The sequence below is a fragment of the Neofelis nebulosa genome, chromosome 4 (assembly GCF_028018385.1).
Source record: "Neofelis nebulosa isolate mNeoNeb1 chromosome 4, mNeoNeb1.pri, whole genome shotgun sequence".
Lineage (NCBI taxonomy): Eukaryota > Metazoa > Chordata > Mammalia > Carnivora > Felidae > Neofelis > Neofelis nebulosa.
In genome coordinates this window covers 119,345,571-119,369,228 of record NC_080785.1, presented here as the reverse complement: position 1 = coordinate 119,369,228, position 23,658 = coordinate 119,345,571, and the positions used below count along the sequence as shown (strand labels likewise).

Genomic DNA, 23,658 nt, shown 5'->3' with positions numbered 1-23,658 from the left:
CCATGGTGGCTGGTATGTTTTTCACAGAAAGTGTCACCTCCTCTACGACAGCCTTTTTCTTCTGCTTTTTTCATTGGGTCCGGTAAGTCTGCCTTCCCCTTAACCCTTCAGGCTTAGATGTGGTATGTGTTCCCAGGTAGTACTAACCCAAGACTAGCTTCACCATCTTTTGCAGTTTCCCTTAACTCTGGCCCTCATCTTTAAAAACAGTACCTTTATTAAACCCTTTCCAATTATTTTGTTTGAGTGTACCATCTATTTACTGCCAATATCTTGATTAATACTGCCAGCCCTGAAGATGGGTGAGGAAAGGAAGGACCATTCAGTAAAAGATGCTAGGGAAACTGGTTACCCATGAGGGGGACAAAAAAATCACAATTCCCCATGAGACACACAAAAATCAATTTCTAAGACCTCAGTACGAGAAAGGATTTTGTAAGCAATATATTATAAACACAAACTAAAAAGGAAAAGACTGATAAAATTCACTGCATTAAAATTAAGAACTTCTATTCATCAAATGGCACCATAAGGGGAGTGAAAAGATAATCCACAAACTTTGAGAAGAGATTTGTAAAACATAAAGCCAACAAATCACTTTTACCTAAAACTGTGTTGTTCAATAAGGCGGCTATTAGATATGTGACTTTTCAAACTGAAATTAAAGAATATTAAAATTTTAGTTCTTCTTTTTTTTTTTTTTTTTTTTATTTAATTTTTTTTTTTTTTTTAATGTTTTTTATTTATTTTTGGGACAGAGAGAGACAGAGCATGAACGGGGGAGGGGCAGAGAGAGAGGGAGACACAGAATCGGAAACAGGCTCCAGGCTCCGAGCCATCAGCCCAGAGCCTGACGCGGGGCTCGAACTCACGGACCGCGAGATCGTGACCTGGCTGAAGTCGGACGCTTAACCGACTGCGCCACCCAGGCGCCCCAAAATTTTAGTTCTTCTGTTGCACTTGTCATATATTAAGTGCTCAAGCATTATGTAGCTGGTAGCTACCATATTGGACAGTGCAGATATACAGCATTTCTACCATTACAGAAAGTTCTATCAGGCAGCCATGATCTAGAACACAGAAAGACTCCTAACAATCAGTAAAACAAACAAACAAACAGGCCAAACAAATAAATAAAAATTAAAAATAAAAGAACAAGATGCAGGAACAGGTATTTCAGAGAAAAGTAAATGCTTATGGTCCCATATAAAAAAAATGTGGCATCTCAGCAGACATCAGTGAAATACACAACATAAGATATTATCTGGCACTCCTCATATTGACAAAAGTGCAAAAAGTCAATCAATACCAAGTGTTGGAGAGATTGTAGACCAACAGAAACTTATACACTGCTGTGGGATTATAAATTAATACAATAATGTTAGAAGAGCTTGGTATTATCAAGTACGGTTGAAGATGGGTATATCCTGTAACTCTACCTGTGCACCAAGAAGTGTGTAGAAGAACATTCATTATAGCACTGTTTATAATAGCTCAGAATCTAAAACAATACCATTGCCCATCTACACGAGAATGAAAATACACTGTGTATCAATGGAAAACTGTGGAGCAGAGAAAACATTTTAGATAAATTTCAAAAACATAGCCTTGAGAAAACAAGTGCAACACCAAAGGACACCTTTAATAAGATTCCATAGGGGCATCTGGGTGGCTCAGTCAGTTATGGGTCCGGCTTCAGCTCAGAGCATGACCTCACTGTTCTTTGCTGACAGCTGGCAGCTCGGACCCTGGGGCTTGCTTCAGATTCTGTCTCTTTCTCTCTCAAATATGAATAAACATTAAAAAGTTTTTAAAAAAATATTCCATTTGTATAAAGTTCAAAAACAGGCGAAACTAAGTATTATAATTAGGAATGCATACATAGCTGCTAACACTGTAAAGAAAAGCAATGAAAGGTTAACACAAAAATTAAGGTAGGGGTTAGTTACGCTGAGAGAGAGAAGAGTGAGATTGGGGCAGGGCACACAGGGGTTTCTAAGATACTCATAATGTTTTATTTCATAACAGAGGTGGTGATCCACTGGTTATCTTATTTCAATGAACATACATGTCTTATCTTTCTGTACTTGATATTTATTTCTGTAACTGAAAACATAGAAACTTCTGCTTCTAGTAATGACTGATTAGGTAATTCAGACCCAAATATCCACGTGAGAAAAGTTACAAAAGCTCAACAAAACAATGATAACGATAATATTAATTATTATTATTTTTATACAGAAACTGTTTGAAGTCCTCAGAGAACTATTAAAGCAGGAAAGAATGACCAGGTCATGACCTGGAAGAAGGTGTAATGCAGACACAGGGTGTTTGGGGCTACTTTTCCCAGGGGCAACTTGCTAATTCTGGAAAAGGGCTGAGAGGCTGAGAACCCCAATCTTCTTCCTGATGTCTTTATGAGGCAGATGGACCAATGTTAAAGGAAAAGGAGCCCTGATAACCCACCCTGCCATGCAGTCCTGGAAAGTGAACAGCTGCTTCTAGGAGTGTGAATGAATGTGAAGTAGAACAGCCCTGGAAAACACTGCAATTCAACTCTGAATCATCTCAATGCCTAAAACTGGCTGAAGTTCATCCTGAATTGCTAATGCACCTTCAGGCCTTCCAAAAGCAAAAGTAAAAACTCCCTGGGAGAAGAAGATAACATAATCCAAGGCCTAAGCTATTGGGTTTATCCTAAAGACTGGAAGCTGGTTTAACATTGCAAAATCAGTTAATATAATATAATTATGTTAGGCAATGATAACATAATTAAGGGGAATTACATGGTCATCTGCATAGATACGAAAAAGCATTTCATAAAAACTTAAACCATTAATGATTTTTTCATTAAGTTTTCATTCTAATTACAGCATACTTAATATACAGTATTACATTAGTTTCAGGTGACATTAATGATTTTTTAAAACTCATAAGAGCTTTAGGTATATTCCTAAGAATATAAGGAAAATTTCTGAATCAGATAGTAGATATTCTCAGTAAACCTACTGGGAAAAATTATACTTATAGTGGAATACACAGCTTCCCCTGCTATCATCGTTTCTGTTCAGCATTGAACTAGAGGCTGACACCCAGTACAACAAAGAAAGAAAAATAAACAGAAGGTATACAAATTGTAAAGGAAGAAATACAATTAATTGAACAGCCTATGAGAAAATAAATAAAACTTAACCCATACCTCACACCATATGTTAAATCAATGAGTGTAATTTTGCCGCCTAGGGAACATTTGGGAATTCTGGAGACTTTTTTGACTGCTGTGGCTGGAGAGAGGCCATGCTACTGGCATCTAGGCAGTAGAGGCCAGGGAGGCTGCTAAACATCCAACATTGCCCAGGACAGTCCTTCAGAATTAGCTGGTCTAAAATGCCCATGGTGCCAACACTAAAATACCCTGTTCTACATCAACTCTAGGTATGTCTTAGATCTAAGTCGGGAAAGTAAAGCAAAAAAACTTCTAGAAGATAAACAATTAGATATTCTTGACTTTGAGATAGGTAAAGATTGACCAAATAGGACATCAAAAGCATCAACCATGAAGAAAAAGATTGATAAATTGAACCACACTAACATTAAGAACTTCTGTCCAAAAGACAAAAAAGGTATAAAAGGCAAGAGTAGAACATATTTGCAGGAATGCCTGGGTGGCTCAGTAGGTTGAGTGTCTGACTCTTGATTTTGTCTCAGGCTGAGACCTCACCATCATGGGATCAAGCCTTGCACTGGGCTCCACACTAAGCGTGGAGCCTGCTTGGGATTCTCCCTCTCCTCTCTCTCTCTACCTCTCTCTCTTTCTCACTCAAAATAAATAAATAAACATTTTAAAAAAGCTATTTGCAACACACATTAAGAACTAGACTCTTAGCCAAAGTATATAAAGAACCTATACAAGTCATAAAAACTAAAAAGGATAACAATCCAATATGCCATAGACTTGAGCTTCATTAAAGAAAATATACAAATGGCCAGTAAACATATGAAGAGATGCTCAATCTCATTACTCATTAAGAAAAAACATATGTAGGGGCGCTGGGGTGGCTCACTCAGTCAGCTGAGTGTCCGACTTTGGCTCAGGTCATGATCTCGTGGTTTGTGAGTTCAAGCCCTGTGTCAGGCTCTGTGCTGACAGCTCAGAGTCTGGAACCTGCTTCAGATTCTGTGTCTCCTTCTCTCTGTATCCCTTGCCCACTTGCTCTCTCTCTCTCTCTCTCTCTCAAAAATAAATAAACATTAAAAATTTTTAATAAAAAAGAAAAAAATATATATTAAAAATATAATATAATGTGATATCACCATTCTCCCACTAGCATGACTAAAATTAAAAACACTAACAATACCAAGTCTTGGCAAGGACGTGCAGAAACTCCAAGTCTCATATACTACAAGCAGAAAAATGTTCTCACAGCCACTTTGGGAAACCATTTGGCAGTATCTCCTAACATGAACATACAAATACCCTAAGACCCAGCAATTTTACTCCTTAGCTATGTAGTACATACTTTTCAGTATCCATAAAGCATGTACCACAATGTTCAATGTACTCAACTTTGTTGTGTTGTATCCTTCCTTCTTAATATTATCATTGTGTTTGTTTCATTAATATTTTTATTGTGATTTGGGCACTTTTATTATTCATATGCATTCATACTATCTCCAAACTATGATCACCTCAAATGTCCATCAACATAGAAGAGATGAACCAAGTACAATGTGTTTATACAATGAAATGCTATGCACCATTAAAATATGCAAATATTAGCTATGTGCAACAAAAGGGATGAACTTCATAAACATAATGTTCACAGAAAGAAGAAAGACACAAACAAAAACATACTATGTGATTACATTTATATAAACTTCAAAAACATTTAAAATCTAATCTATGGTGTTAGACATCCAGAGAGTGGTTATCTTTGGGACTGAGAGGGGGATTGGTGACTAGAAAGGACAATGGGGGGGGGGGGGAGGGCTTCAGGGCTGCTGTTCAATTCTATTTCTCTTTTTTTTCATTTTTTAATGTTTATTTGTTTTTGAGAGACAGAGTGTGAATGGGTGAGGGGCAGAGAGAGAGGGAGACACGGAATCTGAAGCAGGCTCCAGGCTCTGAGCTGTCAGCACAGAGCTCAATGCAGGGCTCAAACTCACAAGCTGTGAGATCATTACCTGAGCCAAAGTCAGAAACTTAACTGACTGACACACCCAGGCAGCCCTGTTCAATTCTATTTCTTAAACAGGTATGTTAATTTTGTAAAAATACATTAACTAGACAGTTATGTTTTGTGGCAATTTTCTGTATGTATGTGATGCTATACTTCAATATATAATAAAAACTTCAATGCAAATAAAATAGAAGGAAGAAAATAATAAAATAGAAGAAAGAAAAAAATAAAATAAAATAGAAAAAAATCAATGCAAATAAAATAGAAGGAAGAAAATAAGAAAATAAGAAAATAAAATTAAAAAAATAAGAAAAAATAAAATAAAATAATAAAATAAAAAATAAAAATAATAAAATAATAAAATAGAAGGAAGAAAATAAAATAAAAAATACTGCTATTTTAATGAAATAGAAAACAAATGCAATAACAGAAAATTAAGAGATCTGAAGTTGGTTCCTTGAAAAAACCCTAGAGAGAATAATGAAGAAAACAGAAAAGACATAAATAGTTGATTTGGAGAATATGGAAGAAATAATCACTATAGACCTGTCAGACACTTGGAAAGTCATAAGATTAATAACTCTATGGCAATAAATTTGAAAATTTAGATAAAATGGACTAATACACAGAAAAATATAACTTGCAAAATCTGACACAAGATGATGCATAAACTGAAGAATCCTAAATGTATGGGTGAAGTCTACCAAATATTTAAGAAAGAAATAATGCCAAATATTGCAAAACCTCTGCCAGAAAATAGGAAAGAATAAATTCTTCCCAACTAGTTTTATGAGGGCAGCATGACTTTGATTCTGAAACTGACTAGATATTAAAAAGATACAAGATATAAGACAAGACCAGATATAAGACAAGATATACAGACCAATCTTGCTTATTCATATAGATGTCAAAATCACAACCAAAACATTAACAAAACTAATCCAGTGATAACATTAACAATGAGGAAGAATAGGGGCACCTGAATGGCTCAGTCAGTTAAGCACTTGACTCCTGATTTTGGCTCAGGTCATGATCTCACAGCCATGAGCCTGAGCCCAGTGTTGGGCTGCATACTGGGCATGGAGCCTGCTTAAGATTCTCTCTCTTTCTCTCCTACTGCCCCTTCCCCATTTGCACTTGCTCTCTCGAATGAATGAAAGAAAGGGAGAAAGAAAGGGAGAAAGAAAGAAAGAAAGAAAGAAAGAAAGAAAGAAAGAAAGAAAGAAAGAAAGAAAGAAAGAAAGAAAGAGAAAGAAAAAGTAAGAATACAATACAATCAAATTGGGTACTCCAGGAATGCAAGGATGGTTTGATGTTAGAAAACCAACCAGGTAAGCTATGCTGATAGAGTGTAACCTGGACCAAACATGATGAATGCTTTGCCTCTGAGACTGAACTAGAGCTAGGAGTGCCTGCTCTATTGTCACCATCTCTACTCAACATTTACTGGAGATTCTTGACAATGCAACACGGAAGAAAAATAAATACACAGAAGAAACAAACAGCAATGTCCTTATGCATAAATTATATGTTTTTATGCACAGATAATACAAAAGAATCTATAGATAAATTATTATAATTAATAAGTGAATTAAGCAAGGTTGTGGATATAAGGTCAGGGTATAAAAATCAAATGTATATTTATATACCTGCCAGAAACAATTAAAAAATAATTTTTAAGTATCACTTATAAAGCATCAAAAAATATTTAATACCTAGGAATAAATCTACTGAAGGATATAAGAGTCCTCTGCACTGAAAACTATAAAACATTATTGGTAGAAGTTACAGAAGATCTAAATAAATGGAGAATTATACCAGGCACTTGGACTGGAAGACTGAATATTAGAAATATGTCAATTTTCTCCAATTTGATCTACAAATTCAAAGCAGTCTCAATAAAGAATTCAAGAAGAGGGTTTTTTGTATGGAAATCAACAAGCTAATCATAAAATTTACATGGAAATGCAAAAGGTTAAGAAGCACTAAGATATTCTTGAAGAAGAAAAAAGGTAAGAGTATTAAGTCTATCAGATATCCAGTCTTATTCACTACTGAGCTTCAGTATTTAAAACACTATGACACTGATACATTGACAGATAAATACACATAAATAATTAGATGTAATAGAGTCCAAAAACCAATTCATGTACACAAAGATACCTGATATATGACAAACATGGCACTGCTCAGCTGTGGGGAAAAGACAGTGTTTTAAATAAATGGTTTTTGTGTAGGTTGGATAGCCTCCTCTCCCCTACCTCCCACTGTGCATTCAAATCATTTCTAAGTGCGTTGTAGAGCTAAGAAAATGAGAAAACAATAAGCCCCTACAGTGACCAGTAGTCACATGTGACTATTTAAGTTTAAATTAATAAAAACTGGGGTGCCTAGGTGGCTCAGTGGGTTGAGCATCCAATTCCTGATTTCGGTTCAGGTCATGTTCTCATGGATGTGAGATCAAGCCTTACATCAGGCTCTGTACTGACAGTGCAGAGCCTGCTTTGGGATTCCCTCTCTTCCTCTGTCTCTCCGCCCCTCCCCTCCTCCAGCGTGCTCACTCTCTCACTCTCTCTCGCTAAATATTTTAAGAATTAATTAATTAAAATTAAACACCATATAAAATTCAATTTGTCAATTGCACTAGCCATATTCCAATTGCACAGCCATGTGTGGCTTGTGGCTACTATAATGCACAATGCACACATATGACACTGCCATCATCACAGTAAGTACTAGTGGCCAGTGCTGCTCTAGAACACAGTTCAGGAAGCTATGGCCCATGAAACAAAACTGGCCACTGCATGTCTTTGTAAATTAAGTTGTACTGGAATACACACATGCCCATTCATTTACATATTGCCTACGGCTGCTTTCACACTACAGCTGCACAGTTGAGTAGGAATGATGTAGACCACACGACCCACAGGTCTACAATATCAGAAAAAAATTGGCAGATATCTGCTCTTGAAAATAACATAGCAGAATTTACTCATAAGTTTGGGATCTTAAGCCATGAAGTATAAAGACGTGAGGAAAATTGTTAAATTGAACAAAATTAGGATTAAGAATTTATAGTCATCAAAAGACACCATTAACAGACTGAGAAGACAAGTCACAGAATGAGAATTTCTAACACATATAAAAACAAAGAACCGTTTTCCAAAATATATAAAGAACTTATATAAATCAGTCAGAAAAAGAAAAATGGACAAGAGATTGGAAGAAGTATGTCACCAAAAAAAAAAAAAAAATCCAAATGGCAAATAAATATATCAAAACATGCTGAACAATGTCAACTTAACACAATCCAAATCGAAATCCCACCAAATTATTCCAGAGATATCAACAAATTGATTCTAAAATTGATAAGGAGAGACAAAAGACCCAGAATAGCCAACGTTAAAGGAGAACAAAATTGGAGGGCTGACATTACCCAACTTCAAGACCCATGATAAAGTTACAGTAATGAAGAGAGTGTAGTACTGGAACAGACAAATAGACCAATGGAACAGAACAGAGTATCCAGAAATAGACCCACACAAATAGAGTCAACTAAGTTTTGACAAAGGAGTAAAGGCAGTTCAATGGAAAAAGGATAATTTTTCAACAAACAGCTCTAGAAGGATTGGACACCCATATGCCAAAAAAATAAAAATAAATAAAGTAATTGTAGATGCAGACCTTATACCTTTTACAAAGTCTAACTCATAATGCACAGACCTACGTGTAAAGTGCAAAACTATAAAACTTCTAGAAGATAACATAAGAAAAGAACCCAAGTTTGGTGATAAGGTTTTCATGATGTATGTAAGCATGATAGATGAAAGAAAAATTGATAAGCTGTCCTTCACTAAAATTAAAAATTTCTTCTCCACAAAAGACACGATTAAGAAAATGAAAAGACAATCCACCATCTGGGAGAAAATATTTGGAAAACACACGTCTGGATAAAGCACTTGTATCCAAAATACACAAAGAACTCTTAAGTAAGAAAACAACCCAATTTAAAAATAGGCAAAGACCAGAAGAGACTACTCATCAATGAAGATGGCAGATAAGCATATGAAAAGACGCTCACCTTTCTATGTAATCAGAGAATTGCAAATTAAAACAAGAAAGAGATCACCACCCACATCCTAGCATCACTAAAATACCCAAACTGGCAATAGCAAATACTGACAAGGATGTGTAGCAACAGGAAGTCTCATCCATCGCTGGTGTGAATGAAAATGGCCACTTTGGAAGACAGCTTTGGCAGGGTTTTTTTGTTTGTTTGTTTGGTTGGTTGGTTGTTTTTTTTTGTCTTTTTTTTTTTTAACCAAACTACACATACTCTTATCATATGATCCAGCAATCATGCTCCTAGATATTTACCGAAATGAACTGAAAATTTACATCCATACAAATACTGCACATGGATATTTATAGCAGCTTTATACACAACTGTCAAAACATGGAAGCATCCAAGATATTCTGCAACATGCAAATGGATACACAGACTGGATATTTTGGATGTTAATCCAAATGATGGAATATTAAATGATTTTAAAAAATGAGCTAACAAGCCATGAAAAGACATGGAGAAACCTTAAACAGATATTGCTAAATGAAGGAAGCAAGTCTGAAAAGTCTGTATACTGTATGATTCCAATTATATGACATTCAGGAAAATGGCAAAACTGTAGAGATAGTAAAAAAAAATCAGCAGTTGCCACAGGTTTGGGGAACGTGAGATGAGATGAGTACATGATGCACAGGTTTTTAGGGCAGTGAAACTATTCTGTACGATACTCTTATGGGGGATACATGATGCTATGCATTTGCCAGAACCCATTGAATTAAGACAACACAAAGAGTGAACATTAATGTAAACTGTGGACTTATTTAATAATAATGTATGAATATTAGTGCATTAGTTGCAACAAATATACCACATTGATGCAAGATGCTAATAATAAGGGCACCTGTGTATTGTGTGTGTGTGTGTGTGTGTGTGTGTGTGTGTGTGTGTGTGTGTGGTGGGGTGGTATGTGGGGACTCTGTACCATCTAATACTTTTAAAAAATAAAATTTCTTTTTAAAAGGTACTCAGCCTCATGCAGGAACTGGCAATTTCAGATGAAAAACACTGAATGGGAAAGTGTAAGAGCAAGATAATAAATGTAAGAGAGCCAAGAGTCAGGAATTGTACAGGAACCAGAGTAGCTGACGCAAGTCAGAAATGCAAATTAAGCTGTAATGAGATACCACTAAACACCTGCCAGAAGGACTAATATGAAAAAGACACAGTATCAAATGTTGGCCAAGATCCATTCACATATTGAAACCGGAATCTCATACAAGTGTTATTGGGAGTTGAATCTGTAAGAGCGCTTTGGAAAATGTTGAACATTAGCTAGTGAAGATGAATATATCTGTACTTTATGACCCAGCAATTCCCTTCCTAGATGCATAACCAACAGAAATGTGTGTGCACAAATGTCAGAAAGACATGAGAATGGTCACAGCAGCACTATTCATAAGAGCCGGAGTCTAGTTTGCAAAGTGAGAAAAGTAGGCACAGGGGCTGTCCCTAGTCGTCTGGTACCTGCCCTGGGATCATTAGGGCAGGGGACAGTGGCCCAGAGTACAAATGCTCCACAAAGGAAGTAGTGGGGAGGAGTATAGGCTCTAGGTTGGTTGGTTTCCACATGAAAGGGGAGCCCTTAGAGGGGAGTCTCTGGAAATATAGGTAACTCCAGGAGGGAAGTGTCCCTTCAGAGCCTGCAAGGCCCCAAGATGTCAAACCATCAAAAAGGAAAATCTAAGAAGGCACAATTAATACACTATCCCACCTGATGACCCAGGGGTATGGGTGAGGCCACTCCAGACCATCCTGTCACAGCCAAACTAGCCAGGACTGGGATCATCAGCCACCCAACCCACAGAATTGTGAGAAAGAATAAACCATTGTTTTAAGCCACTAGGTTTGGGAGTAGTCTGTTACACAGCAAACACTAACTGAATCAGAGGATGACCCAGAACTGGCCTCTGACAAGTCCCGGCATGTTCGGCTCCTCCCTCCTGGTGAGGTAGAGGATGGCAGCAGGGCAATTTTAGATACAGAGAAGGGATTATCAAATCACAGCCTACGCTGCCGGGGGCAGACATGTGGGGGAGTCTCTGTGTTTGGAAACACAGCCCTCTGAATGCTCAGGGGAGACAGTGCTCCCACCATCTCAAAACAGCTGTCTTGCAAAGTAGTGAGAAGGTAGTAACAACAGGATCACATGGGGACAGACTTCCTGTGCCTCACTCCTCAGGATAATGGCTCCAGAGTCTCTGAGACAAAACCACCAACATTGCCAGGAGGGTCAGGGGTCAAAAACAGGTAGCAAGTTACGTGCCCACTCAGGAGACACCCCCAGGCCCAGAGGGTTCCTCATTACCTGTTGGAACTGCCCTACCCTCCAGTGGCTGTCTGATGTTTAGGATTCAGGGGGGTGAGAGCAGCAGGACATGCATGTGAACTTGGCAGGGGCAACAGTGAGAGTGGGGCAGGAGATGGGGGCCAGATAGGGAGGGAGCCATGGCTGCGGTAGAGGGAGGGCAGGGTGAAGGAAGCACACCTGGGCTTGCAGTCCCTGTGGTACCTGTGTGCGTAACCTGAGGCAAGTCAGATTTAACCTCTCTGAGCCTCAGTTTCCATATCTGCAGAATGGAGATGGTTAACCTCTCTTCATCCAACCTCTGTGAAGTTGGTTTGTTGCCTCCAACGAGATGATGGTGACAGTGAAGATGGCAATGGTGATGCCACAGATGATAAACTGCTACTATATCTTAAAGACTCATGTTTCAGGTACTATGTTAAGCACTTAACATAAGATGCTTCAATGAACTGTCATACTAATCTTATAAGGTGCCTTATTATTGTTTCTATTTGACAGATGAGGAGACCGAATCTTAGGTTGGGTAACTTTCCCAAAGTCAAAGCTCCCAGTCAGTAGAGCCACAATTTGAACACGGGGTGGCTGGCTTTACAGCTCGAGGTCAAAGGAAGCTGCTGGCTGTAGTCCTACCCAGCATGAGCACTGAGCAGAGTAACAGCTGTTAAACCTGCCTCCCACCAGCTGTGCTCAGGGAACCAGGATCAGACAACTCTCACAGGCTGGTGCAAAGAATCCCCCGACCGCTTATCACCGCAGGGAAAGCGTTCCCCCTCGGTTCCAGCTCTGCCTGTCACAGCTCTCCTTAACACCAGACAGCCCTCACTGTCTCCAGCCCCTCTCATCTCAGTGTGGGAAGCCACAGGGAGGGGGACAACGGCGAAGCTGGCATGGGGAACCGGGAGCAGGAAGGAGCTGAGCCTCGTCTTTGAGGAGCTCAGCAAAGATGTGACACAGATTCCAGGTTGCCCATGTTGTTCCTTGTGGGAAAGGTGTGTGAAGGACACTGACTAACGGTCACTGAGGAAAAGGACCGAAAAGAGAGATCAATGCTCCAAGCTCTCCGCTGGAGACTGACTGTGGAGTTGTCAGCATGTCCCCCAGACACCTGGGGGTGACAGTCATTCTATTCACTCCCTACTGGATCTGGGGCAACTAATTATCCCACTGTGTTAGGCCAACCTGTGCCCATTCAGGGACCGATCCCAAGTGTGACTCAGGAGAGTCCGGAAGACCCCCACCTGAAGTTGTCTTTTCGGTGTCTTGTCAGAACAGTGAAGTCCCTCTGGCAGACACCCAGTCTTGGGGCTTAAAAGTTTTTCAAACTTCAGAGTCCTCTTAGAAAAAGAGAAGCGACACCTTAAGGCATTTTAGTTACACCAGAGGTTTCCAAAAGTTCTTGGTTCATGGTACCCTTGGCATCAATGGAGTTTTTTCACAATGCCCCTAGGCCAAAAGAAATACCTAACAGTCTCATCTATTACGCAGTTAGGTTCAAACAACTTAATAAGTATTTGTGTTCTGGCAACAAAAAAAATAATACACAGAAATTAAAAGAAAGATAGTCTTTTTATTTCATTCTTAAAGAGCCATTATTACTTCCTAATGGGACTGGCATGCCTGTCGGGCACGGCACAAATTCTCAAACCTTGCAATCAGATAGGACACTGCCACCTTCAATTCCCGTTCTTTTTTTTTTTTATTACTGGTTCTTCATCACTGCAAACACCAAAAGCCCAACTCTGCAAAAATATCATATCATTTAAAGGAATGTGGAGTGGTCTGTTTAACCCTTTCAGGTGGGGTGGAGAGGTGTCACACACTGCTCTGTTTCCCTCCAATTTTGAAAACAACTGGCTGAGCTCCCAGGAGTTCGAAGCAGCACCCTGGGCACCCCATGCAATGTGGGAACTGCACCTTGGCAGGTACTAGTCAGCAACAGGAAAACACCAGAGCCTTTGATAATGCAATACAGGGCAGGGGTCTGGGGGACCCGTGGGGGTGGGCAGTGGCAAAGAGGTGCTTGAGGGAGGGAGTGAGGGGTGATTGTGTAAAGGAGGCCAGAAGAGCCTAAACATCATCTAATCTCTGCAATTCTCTTTCCCCGTGGCTAAAAGGGATCTAACCTCAGCCTTGTCCTGCCTCCTTTAAGCATTATCACAAGTTCAACTAAGGAGATGGGTTTGGAAGTGCTTTGCAAACTGTAAAGCTCGGACCAAGTTCGGGATGTTGCAGTTAATGCCCTTCCTCCCCCTCAGAGACAGCTGGAGGGACCCTTCCTCACTGATATACCACGTGCTGCTAGCACTTTGAGGAATTATGGCAGATTCTAAGTGATGCTCAAACCATATTTGGTTACTGTTAGATAACACCCTGCTGGTTACTTATCAGGTCTGCTGAAGGCTTCTGAAAGAGCAGTTACTTTGTCAAGGGCCAGGTTAGAGCAGATTTCCATGTCCAGCAAGGTCACCGAGGGAAGGAAGAATACAATCCTGAATGTAGGCAAAGCACCGCCAGCATACGCTGAAAACTCATGCACAATTTCATAAGCACTGAACTGGGGTTCCCTCTTGACTACACAGGCTTCCCATCAAATATGAATGAAGAGGAGGTTGACTGTATTACAAAATTAATAATGCAGGGGGGCAGCTGCCAAAGCCATTCATAATCGTAATTGCTTTCGCATGCATTCTCTTGAAAGCAATTTCGTGTTTGTCAAAAGCTATGAATGAAGACTCTCCTTAGATATTTACATGGTCAGGCACAAAACAGGGCTTTGCGGCACACAGTTAAGTATGGCTCTGAAAATACTGTGTTTCAACGCTAATAAAGAGGCTTTTATTTTGTCAACAAACTCAGAAGAGAACGTAGTCTTTAAAGAGAACAGTCTCCCACTCTATGGCCCCAGTTTTTAGTTTAGATTTTCACAGACAGTTGCCCAAAGTTACCTGGATCCTGAAGAATATAGAACTAAAGGCAAATATTATAGTCCCTATAGTCAGTATGTGACTTTCGCAGTTTCAAAGGTACTATAAATGGTAAGTGGGTACCGTCTGAAGACGATGTATATAATTTTACCCAACGGCATTACGGCACTGAAAATTCTGTTCATTAGATGCACATTCAGGGCTAATTCTAGGGCTCTGGGAAAAAGGAAGGGGCTGCAAGCCTCATCTCAGGAGAACAAGCGAATGAACAGGACTGCATGAACCACAGGTGTCCTCTTGGGAGCATAGGACTGAGTCTCCAAGCACAGACTTTTGGAGCCACTTCTAAGGGAAAACTAGAGCGTGTTACCCGAGTTAAGACACAGACCTCTCTGGTGCTCCTTTAACAGATGTTGGGTCACAGAAGAAAAACTACAACTCTGCCCACTGCCAGGATCTGGAGCCAGGCACATCTAGAGGTTCAAATCCCATGTGGCCTTGGGCAAGTTGCTTCCTATCTTTGTGCCTCAGTTTCCTCATCTGTCAACTGGAGGCAATAATACCTATAGCGTGTCAAGTTCCAATACAGTGCTATAGGAGTTAGACCTTCAAAGTCTTGAAATGCTCACTTTCCTTCCTGGCTCTGGGCCCAAGGAGTCATGGATTCATGAGCTGCCCCTGGTCATCTCATTCCCTCCCACCCAGGCATTCTCTTGCCCCAGTGGCTGTCCAACTCTGGTGTGTCTATCTAGGATCCCCTGGGGAGCTGATAAAAACACTGAGATCCCCAGCTCATGGGTGTAGGAGGGTGTGTGTTTCACCAAGCTCTCCAGGTAAACCGGATACTGTCCAAAGGTAGAGGACCCTATCTGGATGTATGTGAAGCCCAGGAAAACATCCAGAAAAAAAAAACTTATAGACACCTATTATTTAAATAGGTTCAGAGGTTCTCAAACTTGGCCACACATTACTCACCTGAGGTTCTTACACTATTGAGGCTGGGGACCCACCACCACAGAACCTGATTTAATAGCTCTGGAGCACAGCCAGGTCATCTGGGATTTTATGGCCTCAGTGTGTTCTACTGTGCGGCAAAGTCTGGGAAGCACTGAGTTAGATCCGAGTGAAGTGCTTGCTCACCTCTCCTCGCCACGTCCCTTTTCCCCTCTTCTCTGCCCCAAAGTAGCTCCTGAGGCACTGCTACCGGACCTCAAGGACCTTAAGAAGCCAGTGCGTAGACAAACTGACTCTACATTTGCAGGAATGCCCTGCCAACTGGGTTTGTCTCGGCACATTATTCAGCTCTGGCTGAGTAGGGCCAATAGTACAGAGGTGAGTGCAGGCAGACTACAGTATGTTCTGGGCAGGCTGAGCCCAGCATTGTACCCCGAAACCCCTAGTGCCCGGCTGGCACCTGCCCTCCTGCCACTGGACTATAGGCTCCAAGAGGGGAAGGGTTTCGTGTTCGTTCAGAATTGTATCCCCAGTATGGAGGAGAATATCTGGCACCTAAGAGGAGCTCAATTAATATTAGCTGAATACATGAATGAATGAATGAATGAATGAATGAATGAATGAATGAATAAATGTGACTGAGGATGGGTCATGGGCTTATTGTATCCCTCCCAGTAAAACTGCATTCTGGAAAGGCCAAAAAACCTCAAAAGCCCCCAAGAGATAGAATTCCAGGTATCTAACAGGGTGCTGGCCAGGAAATTCCTTGGGTTTGGGAACCTCAAAAGAGTTCAATTCGCAATAGGTGTGGGATACATCCAGGGATGTCACCTATATCATCCAGATGCAGTCAGCCTAATCTGCGGGCTTCAAGCTGTGTGCTGTGGGACCCTGTGGCTTCCCAAGATCTTTCAGGGCCTCCATGGAGGAGGTGGTGGGGTTGAAAGGGCAGGACACCCCTGCCCTCAAAACTGCCATCAACCAAGAGCACTCTATGGCTACCTGTTTTACATCATCAGCTCCAAGTAAGTTTCCACTGAAAGAAAGTATTTTGCTTTGTTTTGTTGTTAAAGTTTGAAACACCCCTAACTAGACTGCTTTGATAAACAAGTAAATTCTTGGGGCGCCTGGGTGGCGCAGTCGGTTAAGCGTCCGACTTCAGCCAGGTCACGATCTCGCGGTCTGTGAGTTCGAGCCCCGCGTCAGGCTCTGGGCTGATGGCTCGGAGCCTGGAGCCTGTTTCTGATTCTGTGTCTCCCTCTCTCTCTGCCCCTCCCCCGTTCATGCTCTGTCTCTCTCTGTCCCAAAAATAAATAAAAAACGTTGAAAAAAAAATTTAAAGAAAAAAAAAAAAACAAGTAAATTCTTACATTTCCTTCTCAAGGCTGAGCACTTGTCTCCCAGCTGCCAAGGTACCATTCAGGGGGTTCTTCTGTTTGGTGCTAGATGTCCCTACAGAGTCTCTCAGTTCAGGAAGAAAGGCCCAATACCTCATCCAAATACTCCACATTCCTACATCCTCAGCAATCCCTATGTTGTCAATCCATAATGGAAGCTTTGGGAACAAGAAGCATGATGTTATCACGCCTCAGCTCAAACTGCCCAAAGACTGGATATGGAAAATAGCAAGAGAGATATGCTCATGCAGCCTTGCAGATGGGGTCCTAGCCCGCAGAGGTCCTGCCAAGCCTGCCATGTGCTTGTCACCCTGCTGTGGCAGCCACAGTGGGATCATGTGACATATGTTAAGAAACCCTCACTTGAACTTCAAATATATAGATCCTGGGAAGTGGTGACGGTAACCAATATGTTACAAACCATTTTCTCCATGAGACTGTGAGCTTGTTAAGAAGAAGGAACTTTTATGTTTTCAATCCCAGAGCCTAACGCATCGTAGATGGCCCACAGACTGCTGTTGCTTTACTCAATTTCATACATGTCACTTAATACCCAACAATTCTACGGCAGAGATACTGCCATCAACTGCACTCTGTAGTCATGGAAACTGAGAACTGGAGAGGTTGGATGATGCCACCAATTACAATTAACCTAAAATGGAGCCAGGAATAAAATTAGAATCTTAACCCAAGACTCCTTGGTCCAAATCCTATACTCTTGCAAAAGTCTAAGGGTTGAGGGCAGAGTCTAAAGGAAGTACATTCAAATGTTCAGTCCACTAAAGGGAGGAGGAGTTCAAGTCTGCAGCCCTAACAGCTCCAGTGAGAATCCCTCATCTCAGGGAAACCCAGGAGAACTATTTCCTATGGGCTCTTGGCCCAGAGGGATGAAGCTCTTTCGAGGGTGTCTTTAAGAGCCCAGCATCCTGCCTGCCTCCTCCTGCCCTGTTTCCAGCTGAGTCACACTGTCAGCTCGTTCCCAGTGATCAGAACAGTGCCACGGCAGTTGGTGCCCTGACTCACCTGGGACAACAGAGAAAAAGAGAACTTGGCTGCCTTGATTTAGTTCCTCATTGCTTTCACATCAGTGAGGAGCAGGACATTCACCATAAGACCTGAAGAAGTTTGGGCAGAGCCTTTGCTAAGGTGAGAAATCTGACTGTCCAGGAAGTGGTCCTAGGTCTGAGCACCCCAAATGCCTAATTCAGCTCTTAACAACAGGTACCTACAGGTTCTAATAATAGAACGTATCTCCAACTAAGAGGCTTCAGGGATATACCCTAAAATAGGCTTGGATGGTTCCCAATGTGAGACAAAGGGTGATTCAGCTGGGAGACGGTTCCTGCAGAATTCTCAGGCTACCTCTGCAGATAAAACAGCATCCAGTGGGGGTGCCTGGGCGTCTCAGTCAGTTAAGTGTCTGACTTCAGCTCCAGTCATGATCTCGCAGTTTGTGAGTTCGAGCCCCACATCGGGCTCTGTGCTGACAGCTCAGAGCCTGCTTCGGATTCTGTGTCTCCCCCTCTCTCTGCCCCTTCCCTGCTCATGCTCTATGTCTCTCTGTCTCTCAATAATAAATAAATGTTTAAAAAAAAACAGCATCCAGTGGAAAGAGGTGATATCTCATCCTGCATGCTTCTTTTTAACAGCACAAAAGCTTTTCACCAGCAGACATCCCCTCGTGTCCCCTGACAGAACAGCAACACGGGCAGGTGCCTACACCAATCTCTGGCAGGAGAAATATGGCCACCATGATTGACTCAGACTAATCAGGATTTCCCTCTGGAGTTAGGGATAGGCTCACTCATTTCCTGAATCTTATTGTGGGGGTTGGGGGGGGGGGGTGCGTAGAGATGGCTAATAACGCAAAAGACAAGGAGGAGGAGTGAGCAGCAGTTCCCTAAACAGCCATCCGTGTCACCTACGAAGTTAAATCATGGTACTACTTGCTGGTCCCACTATTCAACTGCTAAAGTAATTGTAAAAGTGCTGTGGTGGCATGGGCAAAATCTTATAATTTAAAAAGATGGGGGCGCCTGGGTGGCTCAGTCGGTTGAGCGTCCGACTTCAGCTCGGGTCATGATCTCACAGTCTGTGAGTTCGAGCCCCGCGTCGGGCTCTGTGCTGACAGCTCAGAGCCCGGAGCCTGTTTCAGATTCTGTGTCTTCCTCTCTCTCTGACCCTCCCCTGTTCATGCTCTGTCTCTCTCTGTCTCAAAAATAAATAAACGTTAAAAAAAATTTAAAAAAAAAACAGAAAAAAAAAAGATGGAAAAAATCAGCACACATACAAAAATGCACGTGTACTAGGATCGCAGCACCCAAATATATTTGTATATGTACGATGCTGGGAAACGGTGTGCCAGGATGAAATCAATTCACTCATGTGTCAGATGGATTAAGATCGGTGCATTTTTCAATCTCCCAAACATCTTATCATGTTATAAAATGTTAATAATTATAAAAATGTGAACAATCAATAAAACAAAAACAGCCTCACTACTGGCTGTATTTAAGTATGGTTGAGATACTGAAATGCAAGCAGAATGTGTAGATATTCTAGCCTCGCTCAAGGCTCACAGAGATGCTTCTGAGAGCCAGGTGCTGTGATGGAGGGAATGACTTATTCCTCAAGGTGAAATGCTGAGAGTCTGGGCCTCACTTTAAATAAAATTAAGTCTGTTTTTTGTTTTAGCCACAGCGTGTGTTTTAAAACAAAAGCTTCATGGCTACATCAAAGAAATGATACGTTTTGGGTGGGCAACTTGACATTAAATACAGGCTACGTGGTCTCCCAGAATTCACTCTTGAAGGTCCCAGAGTGAATTGGACAAAGGTAGGTGCTTACCTTTTTGAGCAACTGGGACTGAGGCCTGTGAGCTACTCAGTGCGGGAGACAAATGGGGGTTTCACAGACCAACATGGAATCTGAAGTCTCAAGGGCAGACACTTTGCTTGGAGCTTTTGGTTCTTGCTTGGGCAACTTTATGTAGCAAGACCTCAGGGTGAGGAGCAGATTTTTTACATGTATTAAGTCATAGTTAATAATTCTCCTGGACAAATCCAGCTGGTCTCAGAATAAAAAAGGAGACATCCCCAATCTATTGCCCCTATCTGGACCCAGCTTAGAAAAGGCTCGAGAGTCAGAAAAAGGCGGTTGGCTCACAGTGGCAACAATAATCCATTCTCACGAGGGTCATTCACACTCAGAAAAGCCCTGGTTGTGTGCTAGATGTGTGACATCCTTCAGAGTGTCCTCGTTCCTTTGTTTCAGGTAGGATGTTAGCGGCTGCACGTAAAAGAAAACCCCATCTCAAGATGGCAACACTAAAGACATGAATTATTTAACACAAGGAGTCCACAGCTAAGTGAGCAAACACGGCTCCCCAGTGATGTCATCAAGAATGTGGATTCTCTCCATCTTCCTATTCCACTGTTTTTAGCCTGGACTTTGCCATCGTACTCACTCCCCTCACATAGCAAGATGGTGGCCCTCAGTGTGGCATCACATCCCGGCACAGTAACATCCAGAAGAAGAAAATACCTTCCATTCCTGTGTCTGTCTCCTTCTGACATTGAGGCAGCCTTCCCCAGAACCCCCCACAACACGCCCTCTTACATCTCCTGGAACATACTACACCAAGTGGTCGTGCCTACACTCGTTAGCAGCAAGGGGGTGAGGTAGCCTGATGTAGTGAAAGGCATGGCTGTGTGAAGGGTGGCTGCACCAAACGGAAGTGGCATTCTATTATTAGAAAGGGTTGGAGGGATATGTGGGGTATGAACCAAAAGGTTGCTATACCCATGAACCCCATGCTCTTGACATTACCTCCTTCCCCTACAACCGAAAAACACCTTCCTGACCATTTTTCACGGGCCAAACTATCTAAGCATCAGAAATTCTCTTCCTAGATAGTTCTTAGAGAAGACCAGGGCTTCTGTGGAACTTGCTGGGAACTCCTTCCTCTCCCACATCCTACACCACTGTGCTTATACTCACCACTGTCAGTCTTCTATGTTAGTCAGTCACGTGCCATCGGTTTTCCCCAAACTGGACCATGAGCTTCCAGGGGACAGACACCATGCCCAGTTCTTGTTTCAGTCCCCAGTGTGCAGCTCTCCATCTGGTGCTCTGCATTTGTTCACGTGAAACCACCAGACAGAGCCTTGCGTCAAGTAGCTGAGACCCAAGGACCCATCTAGCACATCTATGTCCTGCTACTCAAGGCCAACACCTATGCTCCTGGTTAAAAATGTGTGCCCGGCCAGGCAGGAGGCTGCCCTCCATCTGCATGCTAGCTTCAAGCACACATGGACAGATTCTGCATCCCCGAGATGTTACTGAGCAGCAGGTGGCAGTCACATGGGCCACAGCGAGCATCCCCTGCTGTTTCTCCCTCCAGGCCCCAGCGCAAAGAGGGCCAGCGTTACCCCACAGCAGACATCTCCAAAACACAGAACATGGAGGAAATGGGCCAATTCCGCACCACTGATTTCATCTTTAACACTAAGTTCAGGGGCGCCTGGGTGGCTCAGTCGATTGGGCATCCGACTTGGGCTCAAGTCATGATCTCGCAGTCTGTGAGTTTGAGCCCCACATCGGGCTCTGTGCTGACAGCTCAGAGCCTGGAGCCTGCTTCGGATTCTGTGTCTCCCTCTCTCTCTGCCCCTCCCCCACTCATGCTCTGCCTCTCTCTCTCTCAAAAATAAATAAACATTAAAAAAAAAAAAAACCTAAGTTCAAACCAGGTCATTGTTCACTGCTATTATGTGAGTGCTAGCCTCCAGGACTGCCAGACCCTTTGCTTCACAACTCTTCCTTCTTGCACACAACAGTCCATGATGCAACTGAGGACAGGTCTCCCACCCACCTCCTGTCTCTGCTGCTGAAGCTACGGCCTGTTATCCTTCATGGTCCTACACGTGATGATAAGGGTCCTCTCAGCTGCCTGGCTCACCTCACTTATCCAACAGCACTCTAGCTTGTCAACGTCCCCCAAATATAGGAAAGCAGAACCCGATACTCTAGCAATGGTATGTAGCCAAAGCAAAAAACAGGTGGACTTCCCCTCCGGTAGATGCTCAAGTAACCCCACATTGCAAACACAGTAACACAGTAAGTTTGTTGTGTGACCTCGGGCAAGTCAAATCATGACTCTCTGAGCTTTAGTTCCCTCATCTCTAAAGCACCAATCAAGGAACTGATTGATAGGGGTGTTGTGAAGATTTAATTAAAACAGAGTGCAAAGAATGGAGCGGTGGGGCACCTGGGTGGCTCAGTTGATTAAGCATCCGACTCTTGAATTCAGCTCAGATCATGATCTCATGGTTTGTGAGATTGAGTCCCACTTTAGGCTCTACGCTGGAGCCTGCTGTGGATTCTCCCTCTCCCTCTCCCTCTGCCAACCCCCCCCCCAAGCTCTCTCTCTCAAAAAAAAAAAAAAAAAAAAAGAACCAAGCAGAGAATATGAGCCCAACAATGGGAGCCACAACTGCTATCACCACTAAAAACATGAACCTTGCCTCGTTTTTCCACATACTGCACCTCTGTCCTTCACCAACATCACCAACGGAGAGGACAGGGCTCACGGAAAGTCACAAGTGGAAATGCTCTCAGAGGCCAATTTAGCTCAGGAGTTGGTTCCCAACCCCAGCTAAATCATATGGACAGCTTTCATAAAAGATCATCTCGCAGGCCCAACTACAGACCAATTTAAATCAGGATCTCCAGGGCCAGAGTGTAGGCATCTGTTCCCTCCTCCACTTACACGGGAGCACAGGAGGCCCAGAGAAGTGACGTGATTCTACATCAGCAAGGTGTTTCAGATATCAGAATAGCTTAGGGATTTCGATTCTATCAGCCAACGTCAAGGTCCCTCCCAGCCAACACGTTTGATTGGCTTGTTTTCCACACCCTCAGTCAAACCTCTTCTGAATGAACAAGGCGTTGGGGGGGCGGGGCTGTGTGATGGACAGAGATGGGCTAGAAGGATGAGGAGCATTCCAGGAAGCAGGCTGGAAGACAGGGGCTACTCACCTCTTGCCCGAATGCTCATAGCCTTCTTGTGTCCGGATCCAGCTCCTGCAAGTCCAGTCCACGCTGCTCTCCGAGGAAGAGCACACTTCCTTCCATGGGCTGTTTCCTACCTTTCTTCGTGGCACTTTGGCAACTTATCCCCTCCCCCCCCGCCTCAGCCTCAGCATGAGTCAGAGGGCCCGAAGTACGTTTAGTAATTCAGATGCTACTCACTGAGCTCGTGCTCTGTGCCAGGGGCGGTGCTAGAACAGTGATCTGAGCTAACGGGGGGGGGGGGGGGGGGGGGGGGGGGGGGGGTAGGCCCAACTACTGCCTCATCTAGAGAACGACCTCCTTCCAGGAAGAGGCAGCCAGCGGGTATCTCACAGCAGAGGCCCAGCCCTTTGCTAAGAGAGGGAGAGCCATGCTCGTGGAGCATGCACCGAGCAAACAAGAGCTGCTGGAAGAAGGTCTGGGGAAGCACGAAGTTCAGGGCAGACTCCCTGAAGAAGGAGCATTTAGAGACTAATTCATTTTTAGCTGTGGAAACATGGTTACACGACGGTAGCTGTTGAGGATTCTGTCGCCTCCAGTTCACCTGCGTGGTCGCTGGAGTGCAGCTGTTGCTGATTGGCCGACTTTCAGCAGCGCGGTAGAGACTGTAGCCGATTGGCTGTTAGCAACATGGGTGTGAAGCTGTTGTTGATTGGCTGTTAGCACGGTCTCTGGTGAGAAGCTGTTGCTGATTGGCTGGCCG

General features: G+C 42.7%; 1 protein-coding gene across 1 annotated transcript in view; it reads right to left on the bottom strand.

Moving 5' to 3' along the window:
• OXTR (oxytocin receptor) overlaps window positions 1–23,181 on the bottom strand; it is a 105,986-nt gene extending 82,805 nt beyond the window's left edge. Inside the window, exon 1 of the transcript XR_009260728.1 lies at window positions 22,923–23,181. The gene's annotated coding sequence lies outside the window, so the exon portion shown is untranslated. The remainder of the gene's footprint in view (window positions 1–22,922) is intronic.
• Window positions 23,182–23,658: the final 477 nt, after the last annotated feature.